At 38.1% G+C, this 8,167-nt stretch overlaps 1 pseudogene; it reads left to right on the top strand.

Annotated features, from left to right (window-relative positions):
• The first annotated feature begins 6,775 nt into the window (after window positions 1–6,775).
• Window positions 6,776–7,640, top strand: LOC149266484 (putative receptor-like protein kinase At1g11050; annotated as a pseudogene).
• The last annotated feature ends 527 nt before the right edge of the window (window positions 7,641–8,167 follow it).

Genomic DNA, 8,167 nt, shown 5'->3' with positions numbered 1-8,167 from the left:
TAAAGGATAACATTCAACATGAGGCTTATCTTTGGGAACTTTATTCATTGGAGAAGGCATTCAGGTTAGCAAGAAAAGTGGAAAGCAAAATTATGGAAACAAGGAAGTCTACCCCTCACAACTATAAATATGGAATTGTTTTTTCTCCTAGCCTTCCACAAGCTACAAGGTTGACACCACAAAAAATTGGAAGAAAAAAAAAGCAGAAGGGCTTTGTTACAATTGTGATAACAATACATTAAAGGTCATAAATGTGTTTAGAAGAAATTATTTTACATTGATTGCGGAGAGGAGGAGAAAAAAGGTTCAAGAAGTGAAAGATCACGTCAAGAAAGAAGAAATGAATCCAACCATATCTTGTAATGCATTGGTCAGAATTACCACTTCTCAAACTATCAAGATAGAAGGACATATCAAGAAGAAAAATGTTCAAGAAGTGAAAGATCACATCGAGCATCAAGAAATGAATCCGACCATATCTTGTAAAGCATTGGAAGAAATTACCACTCCTCAAACTCTCAAGATAGGACATATCAAGAAGAAAAAGGTTCAAGCAGTGAAATATCACATCAAGCATCAACAACAAGTTCTCCAACTTTTAAAGGATAACACCACTTTGGTGTAGAATCAAATGAAACAACATGTAGATCAACATCGCAATGAATTTTTTTATTGATGTAGGTGATATGGTATTTTTACGGCTACATCTCAAGAAAGCTATTTATGAGAAGGAAATGTTGGCGATACTACATGCACTTAAGAAATGGCGACCTTACCCAATGGAAAGACACTTCAAGGTAAAAATGGATCATGATAGTATTAAATACGTTTTATAACAAATATTATCTTTAGAAGAACAAAAAAAATGGGTCACAAATATGTTGGGTTATGACTTTGACATCATCTACAGAAAAGAGAAGTAAAATTTTGTTGCAGATGCACTCTCAAGAAAGGATGAGGATGTGGAAGAATTTTTTTTGGCTATTTCTATTATCCAACTGGATTGGATAAATGAAACAAGGGATGAATGGAAGAAGGACGAAGAAGTGTTGCCACTCATTCAAAAATTGCAGAAGATCCCAATTCAAACAATATTGCTAGAACTTGAAGAGAAAGGAAAAATCATATTAGAACATGGAGCAGTCATAGAAACAAGAACCCGATAGCTACGAATCGATCAGTTTCAAAGTGTCTCATCAAGTGGAAGAACTTACCCACTGAAAATTCCACATGGGAGGACAAGAATTTTATACAGAAGATCAATAAGTACTCAAGCATTGAGGACAAAACTTTTTGAAGCAGAGGGGCATGTTAGGCCCCTATACTACTAGTGTAACCCCTATTGTTATTAGTACAATCCCCTTATTATATTTTTGTACCCATGTAGTCCCCATATTGTTATTATTGTGCCCCATAGAAGCCCACTATTGTTATTATTATTCCCTTACATTATTAGTGTTATGTCGGCTCTAATTATATTATGACCCCTTAGACTCCTATATATAGAAAGGAGGTCTTGTCATTTGTATCATCCAAGAATTGTTCATTTGTGTAATGTAAAGGACGTTTTCCCATCGAAGAGGCTTATTTTCAAGGAGTTTATCTATCTTTTCTATCTTTTGTGAGATGGTTTCATAACATTTGGCATCAGAGCTTTGGATTATAGGGTTTCATTGCTCCAGACAGGTCATCGTGGAATTTTCGCTATAACTTTCTCGCTACGAAGTTTCAGAAGTTAAAACAAAAACCCATTTTACCGGAAATCATTTTGAACCTTGAGACCAAATTTCAGATCTTCTCTCGCTATATTTTCGGAGATATGATCTAAGAAAGTTAGGGTTTTTTAAAACTCCAAAATTCCATCTCAAACAGATCATCGTGGAATTTTCTCTATACTTATTGTTCTATGAAGTATCAGACTCTAAAATTAAAACCCATTTGAGCTACAATTTTGTTGATGCGTGGGCCCAAATTTCAGATCTTGGTTCACTATATTTTCGGAGATACAGTCCAATACATTTAGGGTTGTTGTAGGCTCCCGAATTACATCCTAAAAAAATGACCTTGGGAATGTATGTTCTGATAACCACGAAGCTCACCATGCGAGTGTAAATTTGCATGAGCACCACCTGACGCAACACTAGTGACATCCGAAATCAGTGCCATCGGGTCCACCCTCGAGCTCTGACCCTGAGAATAACCTGTGATTTGTTTCACCTCGAGCGTGGAATGAATTAATGCCTCGTGTGTCGATGTTTTTGATGCAAATGGGTCCATGGCATCAAACAGACTGTGTGACAGAGTACATAGTAAATGAATAGACACAACCTTTAATACAGGAGAGAGGGTAGTTCAAAACTTGAGAGAGTTTGGCATAAATCTCACCCCTAGAGTGTAAGAATCCCCAAACATGAGGTACATAAGTCCAACACATTCCACATAATACCCACATATCAACAATCGAGTAAAACCATCATCGGTTGATTGTTTGAAAAGGGAAAGAATCAGACAAATATATTTAAAAAAATATGTAGCGAGAACGAGTCATACAGAACACACCAACGAATTCCAAATTTGGTCAGAAACCAAGTACCAAGTGCCAGGGAATAATTTGTTGAGCGGCCCAAGTCATTCCAATTGAATGAAATCCCAACATCCCACCACTGTAAAATTAAATATCCATCGGAAAATGAGAAACGAAATCCAGAACAGTCTGTCTTGTCCCACTGCACCTGTAATTTAATGTCCATGAAATTGCAAGCAAACCCAACCAGAGCCGATCGAGACCCCTCAAAACCACTAACCTTCACGGTGGTAGCAGCAGCAACAACAACATCCTAAAGAAGTCCACCACCCATTGCACAGTCTGATACCAAATTCCTTGCATGGCCTAGATATAATGAAAGAAGTCACCGACCATTGCGAGAGTGAATAATAATTTATAGGATACACACAAGAACCCTCCCCTCTACTATATTGTGGGTGGGCAAAAGAAAGGAGGTCAGTCCAAATAGGCGATCATATAGGCAATTGATCGCATAGAAGGAGGACGAAAATGATACTTACACACACATAATAATATATAGACGACAATAATGAGGATCATTAGAATACGTATTAACTCCAACCGTAATATGAAGAACAAACTGTTCACGAAGATAATGGGCAATAGACAAACGTAGGCCACCCCAAATAATCCACCTCAATCCACACTACTACATGTAGGGGGGTTTTAAGACAATATTTAAGACAATATTTGAGTCAATTGTCTTAACTTAAGACAAAAAGAAACTTGTGTATTGTCTTAAATATTGTCTCTAAGTGGGTGTCTCAAAATATAATGTCTCAAAAATTTGTCTCTATTAAGACAATATAGAACACATATTATTATTGTCTCTATAAAGACAAGAATTATTGTCTATTAAGAGACAATTTCATTTGTCTCTCTAGAGACAATTTCATTTGTATCTCTAGAGACAACTTCATTTGTGTCTCTTTAGAGACAATTACATTTTTGTCTTTTTAGAGACAATAGCTGAGATTAAAAACATATTGTCTCTATAGAGACAATATGTCCATAATTCAAACTATTGTCTCTCTAGAGACAATATAAAAAATTATTTAAAAAAAAATAAATGTCCATAATTCAAACTATTGTCTCTCTAGAGACAATATAAAAAATTATTTAAAAAAAATAAATGTCCATAATTGTCTCTCTAGAGACAATATAAAAAATTATTTAAAAAAAAAAATGTCCATAATTCAAACTATTGTCTCTCTAGAGACAATATAAAAAATTATTTAAAAAAAATAAATAAAATCATTTTGAATGTTCTTTCAAAGTAGTTTCACATTCAAAGTTCACAAATAGTACTCATGTATGAGAGAAACCACCACAGAAATTGTTGTCTGATAGAAACCATTGCATATGGGTTATTAATTACGCCGTAAGGCGTTCCCCTCTGAAATCAACTCCCCTGCTTGCCTACATGTCATCTTGTGCACCATACGATTAGATGTTAGATGATTGCACAAATTTCAAGCGTTAGATAAAATAGTTACAAATTAATTACAAATTAGTATGCATTAATTATTGGTTATTACATGTAACGGTTCGCGACTAACGCTTTTCGACTACCATTCTTTGAAAGACTAACAAAAAATGGTTTACAATCACACTAACAGTTAGGGAAAACCTTGAAGTGCCCTTAGTTGCATTCACAGTTAATGACAAAGCTGCACACAACCCTTCTTCCTCTGTAACATCTACAAACGGTGGAAACCAGCTAGCCACACCCTCCTTGCATGACTGAAGCCACGGCCTATCATCGTCCTCTGTTCGTGTGCAACTAAAATTCGAGGAAGCGCCGAAAGGTACCGTCTTGATGCCAGTTTATTAATCTCCTATTTCACATGTTCCGGGTTCATATAGTATGCTATTTTCTTGATATGCCACGAATTCTTAAAATAGATTGCAGCAGGGCAAATTTGAGTCATAAGAGTTTTCTTTTGGCAATGCATATAGTGTTTTCTGTTTTCTCTGTAATGGCGTATTTTTCCCCATGTTTTTTTTAATTACCGGATTTGAAACTGTATCTATGATATTTCCGCTGAACTGCGCGTTTGTTAAGGTGCGTGGCTGATGCAGTATTGAGGGTGTGTACTGCAGACAGTCTGTGGGAGGACTCATGTTGGTCAACGTATCCCCCTGTAGCAGAGACTACATAATCTGTGGGAAGTTGTGAAACCCTTATACATGAACGTTCATCGACATTCATAAATAAATTAGACTATATTCTTATTAAAAAAAAAAACAGTGTCAGAATGCGGTGGAATAGGGAAATATTTTCCTAAAGACCAGGTTCTGGTCATGACTCTGCAATAGAGAATTAAGCTATTTCCTTCAAAATAAAGTATGGAACCAATGGTGAGTCCAAGACCCTGAATGTGAGGAATCAGGCCTAAACCATGTCGCTCGATGTAACAGAATCAAACTCAGAGGGATTACTCGTTTAAATTCTTTAAAGAAAAACATGGTTCGACCCTGTTTCTGGGTGGACAAGCTTCCAAACCCCAATTGTAACAAAACCCCAAGTGTAATCAAACCCAACAAATATCAAAGGAGATAATTCCAGCTAAAAGCACATCAAGAAATATCGAATAAGTATACTGTCCGGTAACCGAGACAATTTACGAAACCAACCCTCTACTGAATAGCACAACTAGAAGGACATAAAGAAAATAATAGTCGATAAGCCAGCAACATATGGCAGCATCGCATAAGTTTAGAAAACGTTCTATGTGGACATAACCCAGGAAGAGTAACTCAAGATAATACAAAATCGACCATTTTATTACACATTAACAAGTTTAAGAGCGTAAATGTCTTACAGTGCCAAAATTAAAATAGAGAATGGACTTATAAAAGGTAGCTATTACAATTACAGAGTTGGCCAGTGTGGCTCAAAATATCAGAGGTGAAATCCCCTCAAATTTAACAAGCTTCTTAAAAAAAAAGACATGATTCAGAAATAAATTAGACTATATTCTTATTAAAAAATAGGGTCAGAATGCGGTGAAATAGGGAAATATTTTCCTAAAGACCAGGTTCCGGTCATGAATCTACAACAGAGAATTAAGCTATTTCTTTCAAAGGAATGTATGCAACCACAGGCGAGTCCAAGACCCTGAATGCGAGGACTCAGGCCTAAACCCTGTTGCTCGACATAACAAAATTAAACTCAGAGGGATTACTCATTTAAATTATTTAAAGAAAAACATGGTTCGACCCCGTTTCCAGGTGGACGAGCTTCCAAACCCAAACTATAATCAAACCCAACAAATATCAACGAAGATAATTCCAGCTAAAAGCGCATCAAGAAATAGCAAATAAGTATATTGTCTGGTAACCAAGATGATTTACCAAACCAAACCCTCTGCAGAATAGCATAACCAGAAGGACATAAAGAAAATAATAGTCGATAAGCCAGCAACGTATGGCAGCATCACATAAGTTTAGAAAACGTTCTCCGCGGAACATAGCCCGGGAAGAGTAACTCAAGATAATACAAAATCGACCATTTTATTACACATTAACAAGCTTAAGAGCGTAAATGTCTTTTAGTGCCAAAATTAAAACAGAGAATGGACTTACAGAAGGTAGCTATTACAATTACAAAGTTGGCCAGTGTGGCTCAAAATATCAGAGGTGAAATCCCCTCAAATTTAACAAGCTTCTTAAAAAAAGAAACAAAAGACATGATTCAGGCCTCCAGACCGAAGCCAGAGGGTCAGTGCCTCTTCATAAGCATACACTTAAACATTTTCCAAAATATGAACATTTGCCCAAGAGGATGACTAGACTACGCAGGAAGGTTGAACCATCTCCTTCCGCGAAGAAAACAAGAAAAAACTACAACATGTTGTAAGACAAACGAGGGTGGAAACCCTCATACCCGGTGGAAAACCTCTGAGTCATCTCTATTCCTCGAAGGCACCGCTCCCATCTGGTAGCAAACTCAAAAGTGAGAGCAAGGTGTACCTACGAGCAAACCACCACAAATAGATTAAGTATTCGAAGATTTCCTTAGAGAAGAGATTAGTCTGCTATGGAGAAAGGTTAAAACATGGTTGCAGGAAAGAAAAACAAAAACAGGAAAACTAACCAGCAGCTAACTTACCCGGAATGCCAACTTTGGCAGTGAGGACAAGGATTAGCACTTTGAGCGCCTTTCAACAACCTCAATAGAGCTCTGGTTCGAAGTAAGCACATGCCATGGTGTACAAGGGAATTCTTCCCGATGGTCATCGGATTGCTGTGAAGAGATTCATAAACTGCACACCGGAAGGGGATTCTGAATTCCTCAACGAAGTGGAGATCATCAACACCGTCAGGCAACCGAATCTGGTCGTTTTGAGGGGCTGCTGCGTGGCCAGTGACAAGAAGGAAGGGCACCAGCAGTTTTTGATATATGATTACATGTCCAATGGAAACTTGTATGAGCCTCTCTTTGGAGAAAAGTCCAATGCCCAATCTTTGAGCTAGCCACAACGGATGAACATTGTCCTGTGGACTGGCTTATCTACACAATGGCGTCGAGCCTACAGTTTATCACAGAGACATCAAACCCACTAACATTCTGCTGGATGAGGAAATGAATGCCCATGTGGCCGATTTTGGTCTGGCGAGGATTATGATTGAAGTAGGAGAATCCCATCTGACGACAAAAGTAGCAGGGACGCACGGCTACTTGGCCCCCGAATACGCTCTCTATGGCCAACTTACAGACAAAAGCGATGTGTACAGCTTCGGGGTTCTGTTGTTGGAGATTATGAGCGGCAGAAAGGCTCTTGACACCACTGCTCAGTCGGCCCCCAATTATCTCATCGCGGATTGGGCAATGGCCCTAGTGAAAAATGGCATGACTAGTGAAATAGTAGACCAGAGTATCCGTTCGAGCACGGAGGAGGACGTGATGTAGAGGTTCATTTTGGTGGGTATTTTGTGCTCACATGTTATGGTGGCATTCAGACCTCGAATGGTGGAAGCCGTGAAGATGTTGGAGGGGGAGGGTGATATTCCTGAAATCCCAGACAGGCCTGTGCCGCTTACGCTACAGGGTCCACCTGCTACAGACTAGAATGGTTCGTTAATCCTTCTTTCTGATAGCGTTTCCTGGCTTGCCTTCAGCTCGATGGAGATGTTGAATATGTCGGTAAATGTCTTTCAGTGCCAAAATTAAAACAGAGAATGGACTTACAGAAGGTAGCTATTACAATTACAGAGTTGGCCAGTGTGGCTCAAAATATTAGAGGTCAAATCCCCTCAAATTTAACAAGCTTCTTAAAAAAAAAAAAACATGATTCAGAAATAAATTAGACTATGTTCTTATTAAAAAAAAGTAGGGTCAGACTGTGGTGGAATAGGGAAATATTTTCCTAAAGACCAAGTTCTGGTCATGACTCTGCAACAGAGAATTAAGCTATTTCTTTCAAAGGAATGTACGCAACCATAGGCAAGTCCAAGACCCTGAATGTGAGGACTCAGGCATAAACCCTGTTGCTCGATGTAACAGAATTAAACTCAAAGGGATTACACGTTTAAATTATTTAAAGAAAAACATGGTTCGACCCCGTTTCCAGGTGGACGAGCTTCCAAACCCCAACT

Source organism: Pinus tabuliformis, chromosome 6 (assembly GCF_031772625.1).
Source record: "Pinus tabuliformis cultivar Carrire ecotype Pingquan chromosome 6, CPIR1, whole genome shotgun sequence".
NCBI classification, from domain to species: Eukaryota; Viridiplantae; Streptophyta; class Pinopsida; order Pinales; family Pinaceae; genus Pinus; species Pinus tabuliformis.
The sequence above is the reverse complement of the archived record's forward strand: the minus strand, read 5'-3'. Positions and strand labels throughout refer to the sequence as shown.